The 26,204-nt window shown below is 53.0% G+C and overlaps 49 non-coding genes across 49 annotated transcripts; 33 read left to right on the plus strand and 16 right to left on the minus strand.

Moving 5' to 3' along the window:
* Positions 1-181: 181 nt before the first annotated feature.
* Trnaa-agc lies at positions 182-253 on the minus strand. Its single transcript has one exon. It is a non-coding gene; the product is annotated as a tRNA-Ala (tRNA).
* Positions 254-741: 488 nt separating this feature from the next.
* Trnav-cac lies at positions 742-814 on the plus strand. The gene has a single exon. It is a non-coding gene; the product is annotated as a tRNA-Val (tRNA).
* A 158-nt stretch (positions 815-972) lies between these two features.
* Positions 973-1,045, plus strand: Trnav-aac. Its single transcript has one exon. It is a non-coding gene; the product is annotated as a tRNA-Val (tRNA).
* Positions 1,046-1,238: 193 nt separating this feature from the next.
* Trnaa-agc lies at positions 1,239-1,310 on the minus strand. Its single transcript has one exon. It is a non-coding gene; the product is annotated as a tRNA-Ala (tRNA).
* Positions 1,311-1,798: 488 nt separating this feature from the next.
* Trnav-cac lies at positions 1,799-1,871 on the plus strand. The gene has a single exon. It is a non-coding gene; the product is annotated as a tRNA-Val (tRNA).
* Positions 1,872-2,029: 158 nt separating this feature from the next.
* Trnav-aac lies at positions 2,030-2,102 on the plus strand. Its single transcript has one exon. It is a non-coding gene; the product is annotated as a tRNA-Val (tRNA).
* Positions 2,103-2,295: 193 nt separating this feature from the next.
* On the minus strand, positions 2,296-2,367 carry Trnaa-agc. Its single transcript has one exon. It is a non-coding gene; the product is annotated as a tRNA-Ala (tRNA).
* A 488-nt stretch (positions 2,368-2,855) lies between these two features.
* On the plus strand, positions 2,856-2,928 carry Trnav-cac. The gene has a single exon. It is a non-coding gene; the product is annotated as a tRNA-Val (tRNA).
* Positions 2,929-3,086: 158 nt separating this feature from the next.
* Positions 3,087-3,159, plus strand: Trnav-aac. The gene has a single exon. It is a non-coding gene; the product is annotated as a tRNA-Val (tRNA).
* Positions 3,160-3,350: 191 nt separating this feature from the next.
* Positions 3,351-3,423, minus strand: Trnap-agg. Its single transcript has one exon. It is a non-coding gene; the product is annotated as a tRNA-Pro (tRNA).
* A 488-nt stretch (positions 3,424-3,911) lies between these two features.
* Trnav-cac lies at positions 3,912-3,984 on the plus strand. Its single transcript has one exon. It is a non-coding gene; the product is annotated as a tRNA-Val (tRNA).
* A 158-nt stretch (positions 3,985-4,142) lies between these two features.
* Positions 4,143-4,215, plus strand: Trnav-aac. The gene has a single exon. It is a non-coding gene; the product is annotated as a tRNA-Val (tRNA).
* Positions 4,216-4,408: 193 nt separating this feature from the next.
* On the minus strand, positions 4,409-4,480 carry Trnap-agg. Its single transcript has one exon. It is a non-coding gene; the product is annotated as a tRNA-Pro (tRNA).
* A 709-nt stretch (positions 4,481-5,189) lies between these two features.
* Trnav-aac lies at positions 5,190-5,262 on the plus strand. The gene has a single exon. It is a non-coding gene; the product is annotated as a tRNA-Val (tRNA).
* A 193-nt stretch (positions 5,263-5,455) lies between these two features.
* Trnap-agg lies at positions 5,456-5,527 on the minus strand. Its single transcript has one exon. It is a non-coding gene; the product is annotated as a tRNA-Pro (tRNA).
* Positions 5,528-6,015: 488 nt separating this feature from the next.
* On the plus strand, positions 6,016-6,088 carry Trnav-cac. Its single transcript has one exon. It is a non-coding gene; the product is annotated as a tRNA-Val (tRNA).
* Positions 6,089-6,246: 158 nt separating this feature from the next.
* Trnav-aac lies at positions 6,247-6,319 on the plus strand. The gene has a single exon. It is a non-coding gene; the product is annotated as a tRNA-Val (tRNA).
* A 193-nt stretch (positions 6,320-6,512) lies between these two features.
* Positions 6,513-6,584, minus strand: Trnap-agg. Its single transcript has one exon. It is a non-coding gene; the product is annotated as a tRNA-Pro (tRNA).
* A 708-nt stretch (positions 6,585-7,292) lies between these two features.
* Positions 7,293-7,365, plus strand: Trnav-aac. Its single transcript has one exon. It is a non-coding gene; the product is annotated as a tRNA-Val (tRNA).
* Positions 7,366-7,558: 193 nt separating this feature from the next.
* Positions 7,559-7,630, minus strand: Trnap-agg. The gene has a single exon. It is a non-coding gene; the product is annotated as a tRNA-Pro (tRNA).
* Positions 7,631-8,118: 488 nt separating this feature from the next.
* Trnav-uac lies at positions 8,119-8,191 on the plus strand. The gene has a single exon. It is a non-coding gene; the product is annotated as a tRNA-Val (tRNA).
* Positions 8,192-8,349: 158 nt separating this feature from the next.
* Positions 8,350-8,422, plus strand: Trnav-aac. Its single transcript has one exon. It is a non-coding gene; the product is annotated as a tRNA-Val (tRNA).
* Positions 8,423-8,615: 193 nt separating this feature from the next.
* On the minus strand, positions 8,616-8,687 carry Trnap-agg. Its single transcript has one exon. It is a non-coding gene; the product is annotated as a tRNA-Pro (tRNA).
* Positions 8,688-9,412: 725 nt separating this feature from the next.
* Trnav-uac lies at positions 9,413-9,485 on the plus strand. Its single transcript has one exon. It is a non-coding gene; the product is annotated as a tRNA-Val (tRNA).
* Positions 9,486-9,643: 158 nt separating this feature from the next.
* On the plus strand, positions 9,644-9,716 carry Trnav-aac. The gene has a single exon. It is a non-coding gene; the product is annotated as a tRNA-Val (tRNA).
* A 753-nt stretch (positions 9,717-10,469) lies between these two features.
* Positions 10,470-10,542, plus strand: Trnav-cac. Its single transcript has one exon. It is a non-coding gene; the product is annotated as a tRNA-Val (tRNA).
* Positions 10,543-10,700: 158 nt separating this feature from the next.
* Trnav-aac lies at positions 10,701-10,773 on the plus strand. Its single transcript has one exon. It is a non-coding gene; the product is annotated as a tRNA-Val (tRNA).
* A 193-nt stretch (positions 10,774-10,966) lies between these two features.
* Positions 10,967-11,038, minus strand: Trnap-agg. The gene has a single exon. It is a non-coding gene; the product is annotated as a tRNA-Pro (tRNA).
* A 488-nt stretch (positions 11,039-11,526) lies between these two features.
* On the plus strand, positions 11,527-11,599 carry Trnav-cac. The gene has a single exon. It is a non-coding gene; the product is annotated as a tRNA-Val (tRNA).
* A 158-nt stretch (positions 11,600-11,757) lies between these two features.
* Trnav-aac lies at positions 11,758-11,830 on the plus strand. Its single transcript has one exon. It is a non-coding gene; the product is annotated as a tRNA-Val (tRNA).
* Positions 11,831-12,023: 193 nt separating this feature from the next.
* Trnap-agg lies at positions 12,024-12,095 on the minus strand. The gene has a single exon. It is a non-coding gene; the product is annotated as a tRNA-Pro (tRNA).
* A 708-nt stretch (positions 12,096-12,803) lies between these two features.
* On the plus strand, positions 12,804-12,876 carry Trnav-aac. Its single transcript has one exon. It is a non-coding gene; the product is annotated as a tRNA-Val (tRNA).
* Positions 12,877-13,070: 194 nt separating this feature from the next.
* Trnap-agg lies at positions 13,071-13,142 on the minus strand. Its single transcript has one exon. It is a non-coding gene; the product is annotated as a tRNA-Pro (tRNA).
* A 725-nt stretch (positions 13,143-13,867) lies between these two features.
* Positions 13,868-13,940, plus strand: Trnav-uac. Its single transcript has one exon. It is a non-coding gene; the product is annotated as a tRNA-Val (tRNA).
* A 158-nt stretch (positions 13,941-14,098) lies between these two features.
* On the plus strand, positions 14,099-14,171 carry Trnav-aac. The gene has a single exon. It is a non-coding gene; the product is annotated as a tRNA-Val (tRNA).
* Positions 14,172-14,364: 193 nt separating this feature from the next.
* Positions 14,365-14,436, minus strand: Trnap-agg. The gene has a single exon. It is a non-coding gene; the product is annotated as a tRNA-Pro (tRNA).
* A 1,085-nt stretch (positions 14,437-15,521) lies between these two features.
* Trnav-aac lies at positions 15,522-15,594 on the plus strand. The gene has a single exon. It is a non-coding gene; the product is annotated as a tRNA-Val (tRNA).
* Positions 15,595-15,787: 193 nt separating this feature from the next.
* Trnap-agg lies at positions 15,788-15,859 on the minus strand. The gene has a single exon. It is a non-coding gene; the product is annotated as a tRNA-Pro (tRNA).
* Positions 15,860-16,347: 488 nt separating this feature from the next.
* On the plus strand, positions 16,348-16,420 carry Trnav-cac. The gene has a single exon. It is a non-coding gene; the product is annotated as a tRNA-Val (tRNA).
* A 158-nt stretch (positions 16,421-16,578) lies between these two features.
* Positions 16,579-16,651, plus strand: Trnav-aac. Its single transcript has one exon. It is a non-coding gene; the product is annotated as a tRNA-Val (tRNA).
* A 193-nt stretch (positions 16,652-16,844) lies between these two features.
* On the minus strand, positions 16,845-16,916 carry Trnap-agg. The gene has a single exon. It is a non-coding gene; the product is annotated as a tRNA-Pro (tRNA).
* Positions 16,917-17,404: 488 nt separating this feature from the next.
* On the plus strand, positions 17,405-17,477 carry Trnav-cac. Its single transcript has one exon. It is a non-coding gene; the product is annotated as a tRNA-Val (tRNA).
* A 158-nt stretch (positions 17,478-17,635) lies between these two features.
* Trnav-aac lies at positions 17,636-17,708 on the plus strand. The gene has a single exon. It is a non-coding gene; the product is annotated as a tRNA-Val (tRNA).
* A 193-nt stretch (positions 17,709-17,901) lies between these two features.
* On the minus strand, positions 17,902-17,973 carry Trnap-agg. Its single transcript has one exon. It is a non-coding gene; the product is annotated as a tRNA-Pro (tRNA).
* Positions 17,974-19,592: 1,619 nt separating this feature from the next.
* Positions 19,593-19,665, plus strand: Trnav-cac. The gene has a single exon. It is a non-coding gene; the product is annotated as a tRNA-Val (tRNA).
* A 158-nt stretch (positions 19,666-19,823) lies between these two features.
* On the plus strand, positions 19,824-19,896 carry Trnav-aac. The gene has a single exon. It is a non-coding gene; the product is annotated as a tRNA-Val (tRNA).
* A 973-nt stretch (positions 19,897-20,869) lies between these two features.
* Positions 20,870-20,942, plus strand: Trnav-aac. Its single transcript has one exon. It is a non-coding gene; the product is annotated as a tRNA-Val (tRNA).
* Positions 20,943-25,211: 4,269 nt separating this feature from the next.
* Trnav-cac lies at positions 25,212-25,284 on the plus strand. Its single transcript has one exon. It is a non-coding gene; the product is annotated as a tRNA-Val (tRNA).
* A 158-nt stretch (positions 25,285-25,442) lies between these two features.
* On the plus strand, positions 25,443-25,515 carry Trnav-aac. Its single transcript has one exon. It is a non-coding gene; the product is annotated as a tRNA-Val (tRNA).
* The last annotated feature ends 689 nt before the right edge of the window (positions 25,516-26,204 follow it).

The following is a 26,204-nucleotide window of genomic DNA, read 5'->3' on the forward strand; positions in this document are numbered from 1 at the left end:
TTTAAACAAGACATACCGACAAGCATTTGCCACGTTCTGTACCTAAAGCTTGGCAATCACCTTCATACGTCGGACCAGACGGTCATTTCTTTACACCAAGTATGAAATTCACTTTACACTGACGGGCAGCTTTTTGCGCTGACTCAGCCACCTACGTGCGACCAGTTTGCACAAAACGCTAGGGCTCGTCCGGGATTTGAACCCGGGACCTCCTGCACGCTAAGCAGGAATCATACCCCTAGACCAACGAGCCCTGTGACAGCGTGAACGCCAATTATTTCAGCAAACTGGATCCCTCGAAGTCGTCCAGGGTGCTCTTTGAATCTGGTGCGGCTGGCGGGATGGGGAAGGTGCTTTCTGCCGGCAGTGCTGTTCTTCGACAGACTGTGTGGCGACACCGTGGGTCACGGGCAGCACCGTTCTCGGAGGTGCCGTGGCCCGCGGTCGGCGGCCTTCCAGGGCTATTGGCATCTTCATGTAGAGCTGCCGCCGGGTGCGCACTGCCTGCTGCTAAGGAGGTGATTGTTTTTGCTGATGTGACTTGCAATAACGACTGCGCGAAACGCCGCTATCTCGTTGGGGATGCTACGACATACACCCTCTCGAGCACCCCGAATACTTGTTGAGCCCTCGGCTACGATGGGTTTCAGGCTGTCAAATGAACTATGGTGTGTGCACGCGCGGACGGGAGAAAGGCTGAGGCGTCTTCGAGTGTACAAGGATGGACAGAGCGTATCCGTCGTTTCCGTAGTGTAGCGGTTATCACGTCTGCTTCACACGCAGAAGGTCCCCGGTTCGATTCCGGGCGGGAACAGTATTTTCCTGCCTATGTCGCATACTACTCGAGTGAGCCACGTCGTGTGTGGATCTGCTACATGTACCTTCGTCATGCAAGTGCCGCATTTACTGAATTTTTAAGTTACGATGGCAACCTTGCTACAAGTTCTCTGAGAAGCAAGAACGAAAGCAGTGGTTTCCGTGGTGTAGCGGTTATCACGTCTGCCTAACACGCAGAAGGTCCCCGGTTCGATCCCGGGCGGAAACACTTTTTCATCACTTTAAACAAGACATACCGACAAGCATTTGCCACGTTCTGTACCTAAAGCTTGGCAATCACCTTCATACGTCGGACCAGACGGTCATTTCTTTACACCAAGTATGAAATTCACTTTACACTGACGGGCAGCTTTTTGCGCTGACTCAGCCACCTACGTGCGACCAGTTTGCACAAAACGCTAGGGCTCGTCCGGGATTTGAACCCGGGACCTCCTGCACGCTAAGCAGGAATCATACCCCTAGACCAACGAGCCCTGTGACAGCGTGAACGCCAATTATTTCAGCAAACTGGATCCCTCGAAGTCGTCCAGGGTGCTCTTTGAATCTGGTGCGGCTGGCGGGATGGGGAAGGTGCTTTCTGCCGGCAGTGCTGTTCTTCGACAGACTGTGTGGCGACACCGTGGGTCACGGGCAGCACCGTTCTCGGAGGTGCCGTGGCCCGCGGTCGGCGGCCTTCCAGGGCTATTGGCATCTTCATGTAGAGCTGCCGCCGGGTGCGCACTGCCTGCTGCTAAGGAGGTGATTGTTTTTGCTGATGTGACTTGCAATAACGACTGCGCGAAACGCCGCTATCTCGTTGGGGATGCTACGACATACACCCTCTCGAGCACCCCGAATACTTGTTGAGCCCTCGGCTACGATGGGTTTCAGGCTGTCAAATGAACTATGGTGTGTGCACGCGCGGACGGGAGAAAGGCTGAGGCGTCTTCGAGTGTACAAGGATGGACAGAGCGTATCCGTCGTTTCCGTAGTGTAGCGGTTATCACGTCTGCTTCACACGCAGAAGGTCCCCGGTTCGATTCCGGGCGGGAACAGTATTTTCCTGCCTATGTCGCATACTACTCGAGTGAGCCACGTCGTGTGTGGATCTGCTACATGTACCTTCGTCATGCAAGTGCCGCATTTACTGAATTTTTAAGTTACGATGGCAACCTTGCTACAAGTTCTCTGAGAAGCAAGAACGAAAGCAGTGGTTTCCGTGGTGTAGCGGTTATCACGTCTGCCTAACACGCAGAAGGTCCCCGGTTCGATCCCGGGCGGAAACACTTTTTCATCACTTTAAACAAGACATACCGACAAGCATTTGCCACGTTCTGTACCTAAAGCTTGGCAATCACCTTCATACGTCGGACCAGACGGTCATTTCTTTACACCAAGTATGAAATTCACTTTACACTGACGGGCAGCTTTTTGCGCTGACTCAGCCACCTACGTGCGACCAGTTTGCACAAAACGCTAGGGCTCGTCCGGGATTTGAACCCGGGACCTCCTGCACGCTAAGCAGGAATCATACCCCTAGACCAACGAGCCCTGTGACAGCGTGAACGCCAATTATTTCAGCAAACTGGATCCCTCGAAGTCGTCCAGGGTGCTCTTTGAATCTGGTGCGGCTGGCGGGATGGGGAAGGTGCTTTCTGCCGGCAGTGCTGTTCTTCGACAGACTGTGTGGCGACACCGTGGGTCACGGGCAGCACCGTTCTCGGAGGTGCCGTGGCCCGCGGTCGGCGGCCTTCCAGGGCTATTGGCATCTTCATGTAGAGCTGCCGCCGGGTGCGCACTGCCTGCTGCTAAGGAGGTGATTGTTTTTGCTGATGTGACTTGCAATAACGACTGCGCGAAACGCCGCTATCTCGTTGGGGATGCTACGACATACACCCTCTCGAGCACCCCGAATACTTGTTGAGCCCTCGGCTACGATGGGTTTCAGGCTGTCAAATGAACTATGGTGTGTGCACGCGCGGACGGGAGAAAGGCTGAGGCGTCTTCGAGTGTACAAGGATGGACAGAGCGTATCCGTCGTTTCCGTAGTGTAGCGGTTATCACGTCTGCTTCACACGCAGAAGGTCCCCGGTTCGATTCCGGGCGGGAACAGTATTTTCCTGCCTATGTCGCATACTACTCGAGTGAGCCACGTCGTGTGTGGATCTGCTACATGTACCTTCGTCATGCAAGTGCCGCATTTACTGAATTTTTAAGTTACGATGGCAACCTTGCTACAAGTTCTCTGAGAAGCAAGAACGAAAGCAGTGGTTTCCGTGGTGTAGCGGTTATCACGTCTGCCTAACACGCAGAAGGTCCCCGGTTCGATCCCGGGCGGAAACACTTTTTCATCACTTTAAACAAGACATACCGACAAGCATTTGCCACGTTCTGTACCTAAAGCTTGGCAATCACCTTCATACGTCGGACCAGACGGTCATTTCTTTACACCAAGTATGAAATTCACTTTACACGACGGGCAGCTTTTTGCGCTGACTCAGCCACCTACGTGCGACCAGTTTGCACAAAACGCTAGCGCTCGTCCGGGATTTGAACCCGGGACCTCCTGCACCCTAAGCAGGAATCATACCCGTAGACCAACGAGCCCTGTGACAGCGTGAACGCCAATTATTTCAGCAAACTGGATCCCTCGAAGTCGTCCAGGGTGCTCTTTGAATCTGGTGCGGCTGGCGGGATGGGGAAGGTGCTTTCTGCCGGCAGTGCTGTTCTTCGACAGACTGTGTGGCGACACCGTGGGTCACGGGCAGCACCGTTCTCGGAGGTGCCGTGGCCCGCGGTCGGCGGCCTTCCAGGGCTATTGGCATCTTCATGTAGAGCTGCCGCCGGGTGCGCACTGCCTGCTGCTAAGGAGGTGATTGTTTTTGCTGATGTGACTTGCAATAACGACTGCACGAAACGCCGCTATCTCGTTGGGGATGCTACGACATACACCCTCTCGAGCACCCCGAATACTTGTTGAGCCCTCGGCTACGATGGGTTTCAGGCTGTCAAATGAACTATGGTGTGTGCACGCGCGGACGGGAGAAAGGCTGAGGCGTCTTCGAGTGTACAAGGATGGACAGAGCGTATCCGTCGTTTCCGTAGTGTAGCGGTTATCACGTCTGCTTCACACGCAGAAGGTCCCCGGTTCGATTCCGGGCGGGAACAGTATTTTCCTGCCTATGTCGCATACTACTCGAGTGAGCCACGTCGTGTGTGGATCTGCTACATGTACCTTCGTCATGCAAGTGCCGCATTTACTGAATTTTTAAGTTACGATGGCAACCTTGCTACAAGTTCTCTGAGAAGCAAGAACGAAAGCAGTGGTTTCCGTGGTGTAGCGGTTATCACGTCTGCCTAACACGCGGAACGTCCCCGGTTCGATCCCGGGCGGAAACACTTTTTCATCACTTTAAACAAGACATACCGACAAGCATTTGCCACGTTCTGTACCTAAAGCTTGGCAATCACCTTCATACGTCGGACCAGACGGTCATTTCTTTACACCAAGTATGAAATTCACTTTACACTGACGGGCAGCTTTTTGCGCTGACTCAGCCACCTACGTGCGACCAGTTTGCACAAAACGCTAGGGCTCGTCCGGGATTTGAACCCGGGACCTCCTGCACCCTAAGCAGGAATCATACCCGTAGACCAACGAGCCCTGTGACAGCGTGAACGCCAATTATTTCAGCAAACTGGATCCCTCGAAGTCGTCCAGGGTGCTCTTTGAATCTGGTGCGGCTGGCGGGATGGGGAAGGTGCTTTCTGCCGGCAGTGCTGTTCTTCGACAGACTGTGTGGCGACACCGTGGGTCACGGGCAGCACCGTTCTCGGAGGTGCCGTGGCCCGCGGTCGGCGGCCTTCCAGGGCTATTGGCATCTTCATGTAGAGCTGCCGCCGGGTGCGCACTGCCTGCTGCTAAGGAGGTGATTGTTTTTGCTGATGTGACTTGCAATAACGACTGCGCGAAACGCCGCTATCTCGTTGGGGATGCTACGACATACACCCTCTCGAGCACCCCGAATACTTGTTGAGCCCTCGGCTACGATGGGTTTCAGGCTGTCAAATGAACTATGGTGTGTGCATGCGCGGACGGGAGAAAGGCTGAGGCGTCTTCGAGTGTACAAGGATGGACAGAGCGTATCCGTCGTTTCCGTAGTGTAGCGGTTATCACGTCTGCTTCACACGCAGAAGGTCCCCGCGCGGGAACAGTATTTTCCTGCCTATGTCGCATACTACTCGAGTGAGCCACGTCGTGTGTGGATCTGCTACATGTACCTTCGTCATGCAAGTGCCGCATTTACTGAATTTTTTAAGTTACGATGGCAACCTTGCTACAAGTTCTCTGAGAAGCAAGAACGAAAGCAGTGGTTTCCGTGGTGTAGCGGTTATCACGTCTGCCTAACACGCAGAAGGTCCCCGGTTCGATCCCGGGCGGAAACACTTTTTCATCACTTTAAACAAGACATACCGACAAGCATTTGCCACGTTCTGTACCAAAAGCTTGGCAATCACCTTCATACGTCGGACCAGACGGTCATTTCTTTACACCAAGTATGAAATTCACTTTACACTGACGGGCAGCTTTTTGCGCTGACTCAGCCACCTACGTGCGACCAGTTTGCACAAAACGCTAGGGCTCGTCCGGGATTTGAACCCGGGACCTCCTGCACCCTAAGCAGGAATCATACCCGTAGACCAACGAGCCCTGTGACAGCGTGAACGCCAATTATTTCAGCAAACTGGATCCCTCGAAGTCGTCCAGGGTGCTCTTTGAATCTGGTGCGGCTGGCGGGATGGGGAAGGTGCTTTCTGCCGGCAGTGCTGTTCTTCGACAGACTGTGTGGCGACACCGTGGGTCACGGGCAGCACCGTTCTCGGAGGTGCCGTGGCCCGCGGTCGGCGGCCTTCCAGGGCTATTGGCATCTTCATGTAGAGCTGCCGCCGGGTGCGCACTGCCTGCTGCTAAGGAGGTGATTGTTTTTGCTGATGTGACTTGCAATAACGACTGCACGAAACGCCGCTATCTCGTTGGGGATGCTACGACATACACCCTCTCGAGCACCCCGAATACTTGTTGAGCCCCCGGCTACGATGGGTTTCAGGCTGTCAAATGAACTATGGTGTGTGCATGCGCGGACGGGAGAAAGGCTGAGGCGTCTTCGAGTGTACAAGGATGGACAGAGCGTATCCGTCGTTTCCGTAGTGTAGCGGTTATCACGTCTGCTTCACACGCAGAAGGTCCCCGGTTCGATCCCGGGCGGGAACAGTATTTTCCTGCCTATGTCGCATACTACTCGAGTGAGCCACGTCGTGTGTGGATCTGCTACATGTACCTTCGTCATGCAAGTGCCGCATTTACTGAATTTTTAAGTTACGATGGCAACCTTGCTACAAGTTCTCTGAGAAGCAAGAACGAAAGCAGTTGTTTCCGTGGTGTAGCGGTTATCACGTCTGCCTAACACGCAGAAGGTCCCCGGTTCGATCCCGGGCGGAAACACTTTTTCATCACTTTAAACAAGACATACCGACAAGCATTTGCCACGTTCTGTACCTAAAGCTTGGCAATCACCTTCATACGTCGGACCAGACGGTCATTTCTTTACACCAAGTATGAAATTCACTTTACACTGACGGGCAGCTTTTTGCGCTGACTCAGCCACCTACGTGCGACCAGTTTGCTCAAAACGCTAGGGCTCGTCCGGGATTTGAACCCGGGACCTCCTGCACCCTAAGCAGGAATCATACCCCTAGACCAACGAGCCCTGTGACAGCGTGAACGCCAATTATTTCAGCAAACTGCATCCCTCGAAGTCGTCCAGGGTGCTCTTTGAATCTGGTGCGGCTGGCGGGATGGGGAAGGTGCTTTCTGCCGGCAGTGCTGTTCTTCGACAGACTGTGTGGCGACACCGTGGGTCACGGGCAGCACCGTTCTCGGAGGTGCCGTGGCCCGCGGTCGGCGGCCTTCCAGGGCTATTGGCATCTTCATGTAGAGCTGCCGCCGGGTGCGCACTGCCTGCTGCTAAGGAGGTGATTGTTTTTGCTGATGTGACTTGCAATAACGACTGCGCGAAACGCCGCTATCTCGTTGGGGATGCTACGACATACACCCTCTCGAGCACCCCGAATACTTGTTGAGCCCTCGGCTACGATGGGTTTCAGGCTGTCAAATGAACTATGGTGTGTGCATGCGCGGACGGGAGAAAGGCTGAGGCGTCTTCGAGTGTACAAGGATGGACAGAGCGTATCCGTCGTTTCCGTAGTGTAGCGGTTATCACGTCTGCTACACACGCAGAAGGTCCCCGCGCAGGAACAGTATTTTCCTGCCTATGTCGCATACTACTCGAGTGAGCCACGTCGTGTGTGGATCTGCTACATGTACCTTCGTCATGCAAGTGCCGCATTTACTGAATTTTTAAGTTACGATGGCAACCTTGCTACAAGTTCTCTGAGAAGCAAGAACGAAAGCAGTGGTTTCCGTGGTGTAGCGGTTATCACGTCTGCCTAACACGCAGAAGGTCCCCGGTTCGATCCCGGGCGGAAACACTTTTTCATCACTTTAAACAAGACATACCGACAAGCATTTGCCACGTTCTGTACCTAAAGCTTGGCAATCACCTTCATACGTCGGACCAGACGGTCATTTCTTTACACCAAGTATGAAATTCACTTTACACTGACGGGCAGCTTTTTGCGCTGACTCAGCCACCTACGTGCGACCAGTTTGCACAAAACGCTAGGGCTCGTCCGGGATTTGAACCCGGGACCTCCTGCACCCTAAGCAGGAATCATACCCGTAGACCAACGAGCCCTGTGACAGCGTGAACGCCAATTATTTCAGCAAACTGCATCCCTCGAAGTCGTCCAGGGTGCTCTTTGAATCTGGTGCGGCTGGCGGGATGGGGAAGGTGCTTTCTGCCGGCAGTGCTGTTCTTCGACAGACTGTGTGGCGACACCGTGGGTCACGGGCAGCACCGTTCTCGGAGGTGCCGTGGCCCGCGGTCGGCGGCCTTCCAGGGCTATTGGCATCTTCATGTAGAGCTGCCGCCGGGTGCGCACTGCCTGCTGCTAAGGAGGTGATTGTTTTTGCTGATGTGACTTGCAATAACGACTGCGCGAAACGCCGCTATCTCGTTGGGGATGCTACGACATACACCCTCTCGAGCACCCCGAATACTTGTTGAGCCCTCGGCTACGATGGGTTTCAGGCTGTCAAATGAACTATGGTGTGTGCATGCGCGGACGGGAGAAAGGCTGAGGCGTCTTCGAGTGTACAAGGATGGACAGAGCGTATCCGTCGTTTGCGTAGTGTAGCGGTTATCACGTCTGCTTTACACGCAGAAGGTCCCCGGTTCGATCCCGGGCGGGAACAGTATTTTCCTGCCTATGTCGCATACTACTCGAGTGAGCCACGTCGTGTGTGGATCTGCTACATGTACCTTCGTCATGCAAGTGCCGCATTTACTGAATTTTTTAGTTACGATGGCAACCTTGCTACAAGTTCTCTGAGAAGCAAGAACGAAAGCAGTAGTTTCCGTGGTGTAGCGGTTATCACGTCTGCCTAACACGCAGAAGGTTACCGGTTCGATCCCGGGCGGAAACACTTTTTCATCACTTTAAACAAGACATACCGACAAGCATTTGCCACGTTCTGTACCTAAAGCTTGGCAATCACCTTCATACGTCGGACCAGACGGTCATTTCTTTACACCAAGTATGAAATTCACTTTACACTGACGGGCAGCTTTTTGCGCTGACTCAGCCACCTACGTGCGACCAGTTTGCACAAAACGCTAGGGCTCGTCCGGGATTTGAACCCGGGACCTCCTGCACCCTAAGCAGGAATCATACCCGTAGACCAACGAGCCCTGTGACAGCGTGAACGCCAATTATTTCAGCAAACTGGATCCCTCGAAGTCGTCCAGGGTGCTCTTTGAATCTGGTGCGGCTGGCGGGATGGGGAAGGTGCTTTCTGCCGGCAGTGCTGTTCTTCGACAGACTGTGTGGCGACACCGTGGGTCACGGGCAGCACCGTTCTCGGAGGTGCCGTGGCCCGCGGTCGGCGGCCTTCCAGGGCTATTGGCATCTTCATGTAGAGCTGCCGCCGGGTGCGCACTGCCTGCTGCTAAGGAGGTGATTGTTTTTGCTGATGTGACTTGCAATAACGACTGCACGAAACGCCGCTATCTCGTTGGGGATGCTACGACATACACCCTCTCGAGCACCCCGAATACTTGTTGAGCCCTCGGCTACGATGGGTTTCAGGCTGTCAAATGAACTATGGTGTGTGCATGCGCGGACGGGAGAAAGGCTGAGGCGTCTTCGAGTGTACAAGCTGCCGCCGGGTGCGCACTGCCTGCTGCTAAGGAGGTGATTGTTTTTGCTGATGTGACTTGCAATAACGACTGCGCGAAACGCCGCTATCTCGTTGGGGATGCTACGACATACACCCTCTCGAGCACCCCGAATACTTGTTGAGCCCTCGGCTACGATGGGTTTCAGGCTGTCAAATGAACTATGGTGTGTGCATGCGCGGACGGGAGAAAGGCTGAGGCGTCTTCGAGTGTACAAGGATGGACAGAGCGTATCCGTCGTTTCCGTAGTGTAGCGGTTATCACGTCTGCTTTACACGCAGAAGGTCCCCGGTTCGATCCCGGGCGGGAACAGTATTTTCCTGCCTATGTCGCATACTACTCGAGTGAGCCACGTCGTGTGTGGATCTGCTACATGTACCTTCGTCATGCAAGTGCCGCATTTACTGAATTTTTTAGTTACGATGGCAACCTTGCTACAAGTTCTCTGAGAAGCAAGAACGAAAGCAGTAGTTTCCGTGGTGTAGCGGTTATCACGTCTGCCTAACACGCAGAAGGTTACCGGTTCGATCCCGGGCGGAATCACTTTTTCATCACTTTAAACAAGACATACCGACAAGCATTTGCCACGTTCTGTACCTAAAGCTTGGCAATCACCTTCATACGTCGGACCAGACGGTCATTTCTTTACACCAAGTATGAAATTCACTTTACACTGACGGGCAGCTTTTTGCGCTGACTCAGCCACCTACGTGCGACCAGTTTGCACAAAACGCTAGGGCTCGTCCGCGATTTGAACCCGGGACCTCCTGCACCCTAAGCAGGAATCATACCCCTTGACCAACGAGCCCTGTGACAGCGTGAACGCCAATTATTTCAGCAAACTGCATCCCTCGAAGTCGTCCAGGGTGCTCTTTGAATCTGGTGCGGCTGGCGGGATGGGGAAGGTGCTTTCTGCCGGCAGTGCTGTTCTTCGACAGACTGTGTGGCGACACCGTGGGTCACGGGCAGCACCGTTCTCGGAGGTGCCGTGGCCCGCGGTCGGCGGCCTTCCAGGGCTATTGGCATCTTCATGTAGAGCTGCCGCCGGGTGCGCACTGCCTGCTGCTAAGGAGGTGATTGTTTTTGCTGATGTGACTTGCAATAACGACTGCGCGAAACGCCGCTATCTCGTTGGGGATGCTACGACATACACCCTCTCGAGCACCCCGAATACTTGTTGAGCCCTCGGCTACGATGGGTTTCAGGCTGTCAAATGAACTATGGTGTGTGCACGCGCGGACGGGAGAAAGGCTGAGGCGTCTTCGAGTGTACAAGGATGGACAGAGCGCATCCGTCGTTTCCGTAGTGTAGCGGTTATCACGTCTGCTTCACACGCAGAAGGTCCCCGGTTCGATCCCGGGCGGGAACAGTATTTTCCTGCCTATGTCGCATACTACTCGAGTGAGCCACGTCGTGTGTGGATCTGCTACATGTACCTACGTCATGCAAGTGCCGCATTTACTGAATTTTTAAGTTACGATGGCAACCTTGCTACAAGTTCTCTGAGAAGCAAGAACGAAAGCAGTAGTTTCCGTGGTGTAGCGGTTATCACGTCTGCCTAACACGCAGAAGGTCCCCGGTTCGATCCCGGGCGGAAACACTTTTTCATCACTTTAAACAAGACATACCGACAAGCATTTGCCTCGTTCTGTACCTAAAGCTTGGCAATCACCTTCATACGTCGGACCAGACGGTCATTTCTTTACACCAAGTATGAAATTCACTTTACACTGACGGGCAGCTTTTTGCGCTGACTCAGCCACCTACGTGCGACCAGTTTGCACAAAACGCTAGGGCTCGTCCGGGATTTGAACCCGGGACCTCCTGCACCCTAAGCAGGAATCATACCCCTAGACCAACGAGCCCTGTGACAGCGTGAACGCCAATTATTTCAGCAAACTGCATCCCTCGAAGTCGTCCAGGGTGCTCTTTGAATCTGGTGCGGCTGGCGGGATGGGGAAGGTGCTTTCTGCCGGCAGTGCTGTTCTTCGACAGACTGTGTGGCGACACCGTGGGTCACGGGCAGCACCGTTCTCGGAGGTGCCGTGGCCCGCGGTCGGCGGCCTTCCAGGGCTATTGGCATCTTCATGTAGAGCTGCCGCCGGGTGCGCACTGCCTGCTGCTAAGGAGGTGATTGTTTTTGCTGATGTGACTTGCAATAACGACTGCGCGAAACGCCGCTATCTCGTTGGGGATGCTACGACATACACCCTCTCGAGCACCCCGAATACTTGTTGAGCCCTCGGCTACGATGGGTTTCAGGCTGTCAAATGAACTATGGTGTGTGCATGCGCGGACGGGAGAAAGGCTGAGGCGTCTTCGAGTGTACAAGGATGGACAGAGCGTATCCGTCGTTTCCGTAGTGTAGCGGTTATCACGTCTGCTTCACACGCAGAAGGTCCCCGGTTCGATCCCGGGCGGGAACAGTATTTTCCTGCCTATGTCGCATACTACTCGAGTGAGCCACGTCGTGTGTGGATCTGCTACATGTACCTTCGTCATGCAAGTGCCGCATTTACTGAATTTTTTAGTTACGATGGCAACCTTGCTACAAGTTCTCTGAGAAGCAAGAACGAAAGCAGTAGTTTCCGTGGTGTAGCGGTTATCACGTCTGCCTAACACGCAGAAGGTCCCCGGTTCGATCCCGGGCGGAAACACTTTTTCATCACTTTAAACAAGACATACCTACAAGCATTTGCCACGTTCTGTACCTAAAGCTTGGCAATCACCTTCATACGTCGGACCAGACGGTCATTTCTTTACACCAAGTATGAAATTCACTTTACACTGACGGGCAGCTTTTTGCGCTGACTCAGCCACCTACGTGCGACCAGTTTGCTCAAAACGCTAGGGCTCGTCCGGGATTTGAACCCGGGACCTCCTGCACCCTAAGCAGGAATCATACCCCTAGACCAACGAGCCCTGTGACAGCGTGAACGCCAATTATTTCAGCAAACTGCATCCCTCGAAGTCGTCCAGGGTGCTCTTTGAATCTGGTGCGGCTGGCGGGATGGGGAAGGTGCTTTCTGCCGGCAGTGCTGTTCTTCGACAGACTGTGTGGCGACACCGTGGGTCACGGGCAGCACCGTTCTCGGAGGTGCCGTGGCCCGCGGTCGGCGGCCTTCCAGGGCTATTGGCATCTTCATGTAGAGCTGCCGCCGGGTGCGCACTGCCTGCTGCTAAGGAGGTGATTGTTTTTGCTGATGTGACTTGCAATAACGACTGCGCGAAACGCCGCTATCTCGTTGGGGATGCTACGACATACACCCTCTCGAGCACCCCGAATACTTGTTGAGCCCTCGGCTACGATGGGTTTCAGGCTGTCAAATGAACTATGGTGTGTGCATGCGCGGACGGGAGAAAGGCTGAGGCGTCTTCGAGTGTACAAGGATGGACAGAGCGTATCCGTCGTTTCCGTAGTGTAGCGGTTATCACGTCTGCTTCACACGCAGAAGGTCCCCGCGCGGGAACAGTATTTTCCTGCCTATGTCGCATACTACTCGAGTGAGCCACGTCGTGTGTGGATCTGCTACATGTACCTTCGTCATGCAAGTGCCGCATTTACTGAATTTTTAAGTTACGATGGCAACCTTGCTACAAGTTCTCTGAGAAGCAAGAACGAAAGCAGTGGTTTCCGTGGTGTAGCGGTTATCACGTCTGCCTAACACGCAGAAGGTCCCCGGTTCGATCCCGGGCGGAAACACTTTTTTCATCACTTTAAACAAGACATACCGACAAGCATTTGCCACGTTCTGTACCTAAAGCTTGGCAATCACCTTCATACGTCGGACCAGACGGTCATTTCTTTACACCAAGTATGAAATTCACTTTACACTGACGGGCAGCTTTTTGCGCTGACTCAGCCACCTACGTGCGACCAGTTTGCACAAAACGCTAGGGCTCGTCCGGGATTTGAACCCGGGACCTCCTGCACCCTAAGCAGGAATCATACCCGTAGACCAACGAGCCCTGTGACAGCGTGAACGCCAATTATTTCAGCAAACTGGATCCCTCGAAGTCGTCCAGGGTGCTCTTTGAATCTGGTGCGGCTGGCGGGATGGGGAAGGTGCTTTCTGCCGGCAGTGCTGTTCTTCGACAGACTGTGTGGCGACACCGTGGGTCACGGGCAGCACCGTTCTCGGAGGTGCCGTGGCCCGCGGTCGGCGGCCTTCCAGGGCTATTGGCATCTTCATGTAGAGCTGCCGCCGGGTGCGCACTGCCTGCTGCTAAGGAGGTGATTGTTTTTGCTGATGTGACTTGCAATAACGACTGCACGAAACGCCGCTATCTCGTTGGGGATGCTACGACATACACCCTCTCGAGCACCCCGAATACTTGTTGAGCCCTCGGCTACGATGGGTTTCAGGCTGTCAAATGAACTATGGTGTGTGCATGCGCGGACGGGAGAAAGGCTGAGGCGTCTTCGAGTGTACAAGCTGCCGCCGGGTGCGCGCTGCCTGCTGCTAAGGAGGTGATTGTTTTTGCTGATGTGACTTGCAATAACGACTGCGCGAAACGCCGCTATCTCGTTGGGGATGCTACGACATACACCCTCTCGAGCACCCCGAATACTTGTTGAGCCCTCGGCTACGATGGGTTTCAGGCTGTCAAATGAACTATGGTGTGTGCATGCGCGGACGGGAGAAAGGCTGAGGCGTCTTCGAGTGTACAAGGATGGACAGAGCGAATCCGTCGTTTCCGTAGTGTAGCGGTTATCACGTCTGCTTTACACGCAGAAGGTCCCCGGTTCGATCCCGGGCGGGAACAGTATTTTCCTGCCTATGTCGCATACTACTCGAGTGAGCCACGTCGTGTGTGGATCTGCTACATGTACCTTCGTCATGCAAGTGCCGCATTTACTGAATTTTTTAGTTACGATGGCAACCTTGCTACAAGTTCTCTGAGAAGCAAGAACGAAAGCAGTAGTTTCCGTGGTGTAGCGGTTATCACGTCTGCCTAACACGCAGAAGGTTACCGGTTCGATCCCGGGCGGAAACACTTTTTCATCACTTTAAACAAGACATACCGACAAGCATTTGCCACGTTCTGTACCTAAAGCTTGGCAATCACCTTCATACGTCGGACCAGACGGTCATTTCTTTACACCAAGTATGAAATTCACTTTACACTGACGGGCAGCTTTTTGCGCTGACTCAGCCACCTACGTGCGACCAGTTTGCACAAAACGCTAGGGCTCGTCCGGGATTTGAACCCGGGACCTCCTGCACCCTAAGCAGGAATCATACCCCTTGACCAACGAGCCCTGTGACAGCGTGAACGCCAATTATTTCAGCAAACTGCATCCCTCGAAGTCGTCCAGGGTGCTCTTTGAATCTGGTGCGGCTGGCGGGATGGGGAAGGTGCTTTCTGCCGGCAGTGCTGTTCTTCGACAGACTGTGTGGCGACACCGTGGGTCACGGGCAGCACCGTTCTCGGAGGTGCCAAGGCCCGCGGTCGGCGGCCTTCCAGGGCTATTGGCATCTTCATGTAGAGCTGCCGCCGGGTGCGCACTGCCTGCTGCTAAGGAGGTGATTGTTTTTGCTGATGTGACTTGCAATAACGACTGCGCGAAACGCCGCTATCTCGTTGGGGATGCTACGACATACACCCTCTCGAGCACCCCGAATACTTGTTGAGCCCTCGGCTACGATGGGTTTCAGGCTGTCAAATGAACTATGGTGTGTGCATGCGCGGACGGGAGAAAGGCTGAGGCGTCTTCGAGTGTACAAGGATGGACAGAGCGTATCCGTCGTTTCCGTAGTGTAGCGGTTATCACGTCTGCTTCACACGCAGAAGGTCCCCGGGCGGGAACAGTATTTTCCTGCCTATGTCGCATACTACTCGAGTGAGCCACGTCGTGTGTGGATCTGCTGCCGCCGGGTGCGCACTGCCTGCTGCTAAGGAGGTGATTGTTTTTGCTGATGTGACTTGCAATAACGACTGCGCGAAACGCCGCTATCTCGTTGGGGATGCTACGACATACACCCTCTCGAGCACCCCGAATACTTGTTGAGCCCTCGGCTACGATGGGTTTCAGGCTGTCAAATGAACTATGGTGTGTGCATGCGCGGACGGGAGAAAGGCTGAGGCGTCTTCGAGTGTACAAGGATGGACAGAGCGTATCCGTCGTTTCCGTAGTGTAGCGGTTATCACGTCTGCTTCACACGCAGAAGGTCCCCGGGCGGGAACAGTATCTTCCTGCCTATGTCGCATACTACTCGAGTGAGCCACGTCGTGTGTGGATCTGCTACATGTACCTTCGTCATGCAAGTGCCGCATTTACTGAATTTTTAAGTTACGATGGCAACCTTGCTACAAGTTCTCTGAGAAGCAAGAACGAAAGCAGTGGTTTCCGTGGTGTAGCGGTTATCACGTCTGCCTAACACGCAGAAGGTCCCCGGTTCGATCCCGGGTGGAAACACTTTTTCATCACTTTAAACAAGACATACCGACAAGCATTTGCCACGTTCTGTACCTAAAGCTTGGCAATCACCTTCATACGTCGGACCAGACGGTCATTTCTTTACACCAAGTATGAAATTCACTTTACACTGACGGGCAGCTTTCTGCGCTGACTCAGCCACCTACGTGCGACCAGTTTGCACAAAACGCTAGGGCTCGTCCGGGATTTGAACCCGGGACCTCCTGCACCCTAAGCAGGAATCATACCCCTTGACCAACGAGCCCTGTGACAGCGTGAACGCCAATTATTTCAGCAAACTGCATCCCTCGAAGTCGTCCAGGGTGCTCTTTGAATCTGGTGCGGCTGGCGGGATGGGGAAGGTGCTTTCTGCCGGCAGTGCTGTTCTTCGACAGACTGTGTGGCGACACCGTGGGTCACGGGCAGCACCGTTCTCGGAGGTGCCGTGGCCCGCGGTCGGCGGCCTTCCAGGGCTATTGGCATCTTCATGTAGAGCTGCCGCCGGGTGCGCACTGCCTGCTGCTAAGGAGGTGATTGTTTTTGCTGATGTGACTTGCAATAACGACTGCGCGAAACGCCGCTATCTCGTTGGGGATGCTACGACATACACCCTCTCGAGCACCCCGAATACTTGTTGAGCCCTCGGCTACGATGGGTTTCAGGCTGTCAAATGAACTATGGTGTGTGCACGCGCGGACGGGAGAAAGGCTGAGGCGTCTTCGAGTGTACAAGGATGGACAGAGCGTATCCGTCGTTTCCGTAGTGTAGCGGTTATCACGTCTGCTTCACACGCAGAAGGTCCCCGGTTCGATCCCGGGCGGGAACAGTATTTTCCTGCCTATGTCGCATACTACTCGAGTGAGCCACGTCGTGTGTGGATCTGCTACATGTACCTTCGTCATGCAAGTGCCGCATTTACTGAATTTTTAAGTTACGATGGCAACCTTGCTACAAGTTCTCTGAGAAGCAAGAACGAAAGCAGTAGTTTCCGTGGTGTAGCGGTTATCACGTCTGCCTAACACGCAGAAGGTCCCCGGTTCGATCCCGGGCGGAAACACTTTTTCATCACTTTAAACAAGACATACCGACAAGCATTTGCCACGTTCTGTACCTAAAGCTTGGCAATCACCTTCATACGTCGGACCAGACGGTCATTTCTTTACACCAAGTATGAAATTCACTTTACACTGACGGGCAGCTTTTTGCGCTGACTCAGCCACCTACGTGCGACCAGTTTGCACAAAACGCTAGGGCTCGTCCGGGATTTGAACCCGGGACCTCCTGCACCCTAAGCAGGAATCATACCCCTAGACCAACGAGCCCTGTGACAGCGTGAACGCCAATTATTTCAGCAAACTGCATCCCTCGAAGTCGTCCAGGGTGCTCTTTGAATCTGGTGCGGCTGGCGGGATGGGGAAGGTGCTTTCTGCCGGCAGTGCTGTTCTTCGACAGACTGTGTGGCGACACCGTGGGTCACGGGCAGCACCGTTCTCGGAGGTGCCGTGGCCCGCGGTCGGCGGCCTTCCAGGGCTATTGGCATCTTCATGTAGAGCTGCCGCCGGGTGCGCACTGCCTGCTGCTAAGGAGGTGATTGTTTTTGCTGATGTGACTTGCAATAACGACTGCGCGAAACGCCGCTATCTCGTTGGGGATGCTACGACATACACCCTCTCGAGCACCCCGAATACTTGTTGAGCCCTCGGCTACGATGGGTTTCAGGCTGTCAAATGAACTATGGTGTGTGCATGCGCGGACGGGAGAAAGGCTGAGGCGTCTTCGAGTGTACAAGGATGGACAGAGCGTATCCGTCGTTTCCGTAGTGTAGCGGTTATCACGTCTGCTTCACACGCAGAAGGTCCCCGGTTCGATCCCGGGCGGGAACAGTATTTTCCTGCCTATGTCGCATACTACTCGAGTGAGCCACGTCGTGTGTGGATCTGCTACATGTACCTTCGTCATGCAAGTGCCGCATTTACTGAATTTTTTAGTTACGATGGCAACCTTGCTACAAGTTCTCTGAGAAGCAAGAACGAAAGCAGTAGTTTCCGTGGTGTAGCGGTTATCACGTCTGCCTAACACGCAGAAGGTCCCCGGTTCGATCCCGGGCGGAAACACTTTTTCATCACTTTAAACAAGACATACCGACAAGCATTTGCCACGTTCTGTACCTAAAGCTTGGCAATCACCTTCATACGTCGGACCAGACGGTCATTTCTTTACACCAAGTATGAAATTCACTTTACACTGACGGGCAGCTTTTTGCGCTGACTCAGCCACCTACGTGCGACCAGTTTGCACAAAACGCTAGGGCTCGTCCGGGATTTGAACCCGGGACCTCCTGCACCCTAAGCAGGAATCATACCCGTAGACCAACGAGCCCTGTGACAGCGTGAACGCCAATTATTTCAGCAAACTGCATCCCTCGAAGTCGTCCAGGGTGCTCTTTGAATCTGGTGCGGCTGGCGGGATGGGGAAGGTGCTTTCTGCCGGCAGTGCTGTTCTTCGACAGACTGTGTGGCGACACCGTGGGTCACGGGCAGCACCGTTCTCGGAGGTGCCGTGGCCCGCGGTCGGCGGCCTTCCAGGGCTATTGGCATCTTCATGTAGAGCTGCCGCCGGGTGCGCACTGCCTGCTGCTAAGGAGGTGATTGTTTTTGCTGATGTGACTTGCAATAACGACTGCGCGAAACGCCGCTATCTCGTTGGGGATGCTACGACATACACCCTCTCGAGCACCCCGAATACTTGTTGAGCCCTCGGCTACGATGGGTTTCAGGCTGTCAAATGAACTATGGTGTGTGCACGCGCGGACGGGAGAAAGGCTGAGGCGTCTTCGAGTGTACAAGGATGGACAGAGAGTATCCGTCGTTTCCGTAGTGTAGCGGTTATCACGTCTGCTTCACACGCAGAAGTTCCCCGGGCGGGAACAGTATTTTCCTGCCTATGTCGCATACTACTCGAGTGAGCCACGTCGTGTGTGGATCTGCTGCCGCCGGGTGCGCACTGCCTGCTGCTAAGGAGGTGATTGTTTTTGCTGATGTGACTTGCAATAACGACTGCGCGAAACGCCGCTATCTCGTTGGGGATGCTACGACATACACCCTCTCGAGCACCCCGAATACTTGTTGAGCCCTCGGCTACGATGGGTTTCAGGCTGTCAAATGAACTATGGTGTGTGCATGCGCGGACGGGAGAAAGGCTGAGGCGTCTTCGAGTGTACAAGGATGGACAGAGCGTATCCGTCGTTTCCGTAGTGTAGCGGTTATCACGTCTGCTTCACACGCAGAAGGTCCCCGGGCGGGAACAGTATTTTCCTGCCTATGTCGCATACTACTCGAGTGAGCCACGTCGTGTGTGGATCTGCTGCCGCCGGGTGCGCACTGCCTGCTGCTAAGGAGGTGATTGTTTTTGCTGATGTGACTTGCAATAACTACTGCGCGAAACGCCGCTATCTCGTTGGGGATGCTACGACATACACCCTCTCGAGCACCCCGAATACTTGTTGAGCCCTCGGCTACGATGGGTTTCAGGCTGTCAAATGAACTATGGTGTGTGCATGCGCGGACGGGAGAAAGGCTGAGGCGTCTTCGAGTGTACAAGGATGGACAGAGCGTATCCGTCGTTTCCGTAGTGTAGCGGTTATCACGTCTGCTTCACACGCAGAAGGTCCCCGGGCGGGAACAGTATTTTCCTGCCTATGTCGCATACTACTCGAGTGAGCCACGTCGTGTGTGGATCTGCTGCCGCCGGGTGCGCACTGCCTGCTGCTAAGGAGGTGATTGTTTTTGCTGATGTGACTTGCAATAACGACTGCGCGAAACGCCGCTATCTCGTTGGGGATGCTACGACATACACCCTCTCGAGCACCCCGAATACTTGTTGAGCCCTCGGCTACGATGGGTTTCAGGCTGTCAAATGAACTATGGTGTGTGCATGCGCGGACGGGAGAAAGGCTGAGGCGTCTTCGAGTGTACAAGGATGGACAGAGCGTATCCGTCGTTTCCGTAGTGTAGCGGTTATCACGTCTGCTTCACACGCAGAAGGTCCCCGGTTCGATCCCGGGCGGGAACAGTATTTTCCTGCCTATGTCGCATACTACTCGAGTGAGCCACGTCGTGTGTGGATCTGCTACATGTACCTTCGTCATGCAAGTGCCGCATTTACTGAATTTTTTAGTTACGATGGCAACCTTGCTACAAGTTCTCTGAGAAGCAAGAACGAAAGCAGTAGTTTCCGTGGTGTAGCGGTTATCACGTCTGCCTAACACGCAGAAGGTCCCCGGTTCGATCCCGGGCGGAAACACTTTTTCATCACTTTAAACAAGACATACCGACAAGCATTTGCCACGTTCTGTACCTAAAGCTTGGCAATCACCTTCATACGTCGGACCAGACGGTCATTTCTTTACACCAAGTATGAAATTCACTTTACACTGACGGGCAGCTTTTTGCGCTGACTCAGCCACCTACGTGCGACCAGTTTGCACAAAACGCTAGGGCTCGTCCGGGATTTGATCCCGGGACCCCCTGCACCCTAAGCAGGAATCATACCCGTAGACCAACGAGCCCTGTGACAGCGTGAACGCCAATTATTTCAGCAAACTGCATCCCTCGAAGTCGTCCAGGGTGCTCTTTGAATCTGGTGCGGCTGGCGGGATGGGGAAGGTGCTTTCTGCCGGCAGTGCTGTTCTTCGACAGACTGTGTGGCGACACCGTGGGTCACGGGCAGCACCGTTCTCGGAGGTGCCGTGGCCCGCGGTCGGCGGCCTTCCAGGGCTATTGGCATCTTCATGTAGAGCTGCCGCCGGGTGCGCACTGCCTGCTGCTAAGGAGGTGATTGTTTTTGCTGATGTGACTTGCAATAACGACTGCGCGAAACGCCGCTATCTCGTTGGGGATGCTACGACATACACCCTCTCGAGCACCCCGAATACTTGTTGAGCCCTCGGCTACGATGGGTTTCAGGCTGTCAAATGAACTATGGTGTGTGCATGCGCGGACGGGAGAAAGGCTGAGGCGTCTTCGAGTGTACAAGGATGGACAGAGCGTATCCGTCGTTTCCGTAGTGTAGCGGTTATCAAGTCTGCTTCACACGCAGAAGGTCCCCGGGCGGGAACAGTATTTTCCTGCCTATGTCGCATACTACTCGAGTGAGCCACGTCGTGTGTGGATCTGCTACATGTACCTTCGTCATGCAAGTGCCGCATTTACTGAATTTTTAAGTTACGATGGCAACCTTGCTACAAGTTCTCTGTGAAGCAAGAACGAAAGCAGTGGTTTCCGTGGTGTAGCGGTTATCACGTCTGCCTAACACGCAGAAGGTCCCCGGTTCGATCCCGGGCGGAAACACTTTTTCATCACTGTAAACAAGACATACCGACAAGCATTTGCCACGTTCTGTACCTAAAGCTTGGCAATCACCTTCATACGTCGGACCAGACGGTCATTTCTTTACACCAAGTATGAAATTCACTTTACACTGACGGGCAGCTTTTTGCGCTGACTCAGCCACCTACGTGCGACCAGTTTGCACAAAACGCTAGGGCTCGTCCGGGATTTGAACCCGGGACCTCCTGCACCCTAAGCAGGAATCGTACCCCTTTTTTTTTTTTTTTTTTTTTTTTTTTTTTTTTTTTTTTTTTCACATGACTGACGTGATCAAAAGCCTTATAAAAATCAAGGAAGGCAAAGGCACAATGTACGTTTGTAACCGCCGCAACCGAGACAACATCCCGATATTCGGCTACTGGTGTCAGAATAGATCTATCATGAAAACAACATTGATGTGCACCAATCACACCCCGAAGCATAGAAGACAGCCGGCTATTGAGCGCTCTAGCAGCTGTCTTATAGTCAAAATTCAGCAATGTGAGCGGACGAAGATTGGCAGCGGATAAACGACCAGAGGACTTCGGAATTAAAACAATTTTCCCTACTTTAAAATCGGCAGGCACATCCATCCCTCTGACAATCTCATTTAAAATCTGCGTAAAAATGCCACCCAAAAGAGGCCAAAAACGGAGATAAAATTCTTTAGGCAGGCCGTCTGGACCCGGCGATTTACTGGACGGAGAGCGAGCAATAAAATCGAAAACATCATCTACCTGGAACTCCCGGAGAAATTCGCCGTTCGCGTCAGGCGCGATCGTCGCAGTTAGATCCCCAAAGACATCATCCGAAAGAGACTCACCAGAATCATCGGCAGAATAGAGACTAGTGTAATACTGATGAAGAGCACGAACCATTTCCTCCTGTGCACTAAGCTGTCGCCCATCATCCACCGTAAGAGAAGAGATGAAGGAGCGACGACGACGAGTCTGATGCCGTAGCAGGTGGTACAAGGATGTCAGTTCACCTTCAACAAGAGAGTGAGGTTTCGACTTAACTCGCAGACCATCCATCTGTCGTCGTTTAAGGCTCAAGAGCTTGGCTTTAATACGACGAACATCATGGATCCGCAGTGGAGAGGTACCCGCCGCGTCATATAGTTCACGCAGGACAGAGTAGTAATATTCATACGTGTTCTTAAAATCACGCGTCCTAGCAGCACAGTAGAAAATCAAAGTCTGACGAATCTTGGGCTTGGCAAACGCAGTCCACCAAACCAGCAAGGAGGGGTATCGCGGGACAGAGCGAAGACATCGCTCCCACACGCCACTTATAACATCATCCATAGCACTGTCGGCAAGGTGGGAAACATTTAACATCCACTGGGAACGATAAAGTTTTGCAGGTTGGCGACTAAGATTTACAGTTGCAGTAAAAGCACAATGGTCAGAAAAACTAGTAGGAATAACATCGACAGAATGAATTTTATCACATAAAAAATCAGATAAATAGAATCTGTCGAGTCTACTGCATGAGGACGCGGTAAAAAACGTATATTTCACCAGGGTTGGATATTTGTGTTCCCAAACATCACGCAGATGCATCGTACGAACTAAGTCATGTAAATCACGGCAGTAATTAAAATTGGGGGACTGGTCTGCAGGGCGTAAAACACAATTAAAATCGCCTCCGAGCAGGAGACTACGAGGACTCTGGCGCAAAAGATAAATAAGCTCTTCTTTATAAAAGCGCGATCGAGCCACAGTGTGACCCGAACCAGAGGGGGCATACAAAACAACGAGGCGGAGATCAAAAAGACGACAACCAATCCCACGGCCAGAGTCAAGGAATTCAATGTCAGTAATAGGAATGCCCTCTCGAAAGAAAAGAGCAGTTCCTGTTGAATATTCCGGCGCGACATTAAAAACAGTTTGAAATCCAGGGAGAGAGAGATCAGAAAACAACACTTCCTGCAAAAACACTACGTCCGCACAGGCGTCGTAAATAAACTGCCGCAAAGAGGCAATGCGAACGTCGGACTCAATACGGTTAACATTTAAGGTAAGAAAGGTGTATGCTTGAACCATAGAGAGAAAAGCGAGAAAACAAATCACCTACACCGACGCACCAGCGTCACAGTCCATAGCAGGGGTGACGGAGGCATCCGAGGGAGGGGGACTGCTACCCCGTTCCGCGGATCCCTTACGTTTCGGTTTTTTACGAACAGCATTAACGTTCGGCTGAACGCGTAACTTGCGTCGGCTGACGGGCAAGGAAACTTCAGCCGCCGGTGACGTAGGAGGGTCAAGTTCTGTATCCGACACCACCCGCGCCGGTCCACATGCGGGATCCGGGGTCGCGGGGGAAACATCCGACAAAACGGAATGGTCAACACCTGCACTAGCTTCCGGCAAACATGGACTGCACGGAGGCGAAACGTGAGCAGGAAGGTCCGAGGCCGCAGAGTTGGAAGGAAGCGGAGCAGCTCCGCTGGCAGAGGTATGGGGCAGCGAAGCAGGAAGTTGTCGCGGCTCCACTTGTTGTGACATCGAAGTCGGTTCGGAAGACGGCGCCAACAGGCCCGACCGACGACCCGACTCGAGAGAAGCTGCGTCGGAGGCCGGAGGGGCGCCAGCAGCCGCCACCGGAACCGCTACCTCAGGAGGGCAGGGAGCAGCTACAGTACACAGTGGCTCGGAGGATGCCGGTCGCTCGGACTGGGGCATCTCAGGGAGATCCTCATCCGTACTATTTCCATCGTGTGGGCGACGCCTCTTATTATTCAAAAGTGGCACACCCACCTGAGGGACAGACGGAACAACATCAGATTTAGCACGCAAAGGAGGAAATTCTGTATCAGGGGTGCGCAAAACCTGTGGCGGGGCGCTACTACCACTGGACTGTGCTACACCAAGAGCAGAACCACCTGCAACGAGGTCAGCGACCGTTAACTTGCGACGCTGTTCGAGAGAATTTTTTAAAACAAAAACTCTCCGCGGACAGTCGGTACGCACGTGACCACTTTCATTGCACAAAAAACAGGTGCCAACCTGACCACTATATGTTACATGGACACGATATCCACCGATCTGCAGGTGAGATGGAATATTCTGCTTAACGTGCATTTCGACTGAACGAATACCACTGTAACATTGCAAGCGATGTTGGCTTGACCAGCGTTCAAGGCGAATGCTCTTTACATCACCATACTTCTGTAGACCCTCCTTAAGATAGACATTATCCACCTCCGGTGGAAGGTTGTAAACACGAACATTGGTATACGTGATGGAAGCATTGGAAAGCAGCACGGTACTTACAGAATCATCCCGATGCCGAAAGAGAACTTGATGACCATATTTAGAAAGAATTTTATCAACCTGAAGTGGGTCCATAAACTTAACAAAGAAAACATACAGTTCGGTATCAAAATAAGCAGTGTGCACCTGATCCGAATGAACACCAAAGGTATCTACCAACCAATCATGAATCTCAAGAGAACTAGGTTGCACATGGCGGGTTGACTTGTCAAAAGCAAAACTAACTGTAGCCTGACGAGGAATAACCTGGGACGACATTTTCAAAATACGCGGTCGAAACCGCTACACAAAAAACACTGAAATAAGGACAGAAAGTAACACAAGGTACGAAACAACGACGGAGAAACACTCACAGAAGTTGCAACACAACACGTAAACAAAAACGATAGTCCACTATACGTAACGCTACGGCGGAGCGGAAGACTAGGCACGTCCACACTGCACGGCGTCTAAAGCGGAACTGCGGACCCCTAGACCAACGAGCCCTGTGACAGCGTGAACGCCAATTATTTCAGCAAACTGCATCCCTCGAAGTCGTCCAGGGTGCTCTTTGAATCTGGTGCGGCTGGCGGGATGGGGAAGGTGCTTTCTGCCGGCAGTGCTGTTCTTCGACAGACTGTGTGGCGACACCGTGGGTCACGGGCAGCACCGTTCTCGGAGGTGCCGTGGCCCGCGGTCGGCGGCCTTCCAGGGCTATTGGCATCTTCATGTAGAGCTGCCGCCGGGTGCGCACTGCCTGCTGCTAAGAAGGTGATTGTTTTTGCTGATGTGACTTGCAAAAACGACTGCGCGAAACGCCGCTATCTCGTTGGGGATGCTACGACATACACCCTCTCGAGCACCCCGAATACTTGTTGAGCCCTCGGCTACGATGGGTTTCAGGCTGTCAAATGAACTATGGTGTGTGCATGCGCGGACGGGAGAAAGGCTGAGGCGTCTTCGAGTGTACAAGGATGGACAGAGCGTATCCGTCGTTTCCGTAGTGTAGCGGTTATCACGTCTGCTTCACACGCAGAAGGTCCCCGGTTCGATCCCGGGCGGGAACAGTATTTTCCTGCCTATGTCGCATACTACTCGAGTGAGCCACGTCGTGTGTGGATCTGCTACATGTACCTTCGTCATGCAAGTGCCGCATTTACTGAATTTTTAAGTTACGATGCCAACCTTGCTACAAGTTCTCTGAGAAGCAAGAACGAAAGCAGTAGTTTCCGTGGTGTAGCGGTTATCACGTCTGCCTAACACGCAGAAGGTCCCCGGTTCGATCCCGGGCGGAAACACTTTTTCATCACTTTAAACAAGACATACCGACAAGCATTTGCCACGTTCTGTACCTAAAGCTTGGCAATCACCTTCATACGTCGGACCAGACGGTCATTTCTTTACACCAAGTATGAAATTCACTTTACACTGACGGGCAGCTTTTTGCGCTGACTCAGCCACCTACGTGCGACCAGTTTGCACAAAACGCTAGGGCTCGTCCGGGATTTGAACCCGGGACCTCCTGCACCCTAAGCAGGAATCATACCCCCTTTTTTTTTTTTTTTTTCTTTTCCTTAACCACTTTTTTTTTTTTTTTTTTTATTTAGTCAGACGCCTTAACCACTTTTTTTTTTTTATTTTCTAGTCAGACGCGTTAACCACTTTTTTTTTTTATTTTGAAGTCCGACGCCTGATCCATTTTTCTTTTTTTTATGCTTTATCCATTTTTTTTTCTTTTTGTATTTCTTTCACTGTAATGACCCAGTGCAGCTCGGGGGAGGCGCGTTGGGCAGGGGTCGAAACCCGAGGCCTGGCCATGACGTCTCCTCCTCCCTGCACTGAAGCACAGTGGCACCAATACGTAGTAATTTTCCTTGGTTCAGAGTCTTATGATACTTATATGTGGACACGGGGCTTGTGATGCAGTGTCTATCCAAACAGGTAAAAGCTTGGCAGGAAAGCAAAATAAGTAAGAGCTAGCGAGAAT

This window comes from Schistocerca piceifrons, unplaced genomic scaffold, assembly GCF_021461385.2.
Source record: "Schistocerca piceifrons isolate TAMUIC-IGC-003096 unplaced genomic scaffold, iqSchPice1.1 HiC_scaffold_538, whole genome shotgun sequence".
In the NCBI taxonomy this organism is placed as follows: Eukaryota; Metazoa; Arthropoda; class Insecta; order Orthoptera; family Acrididae; genus Schistocerca; species Schistocerca piceifrons.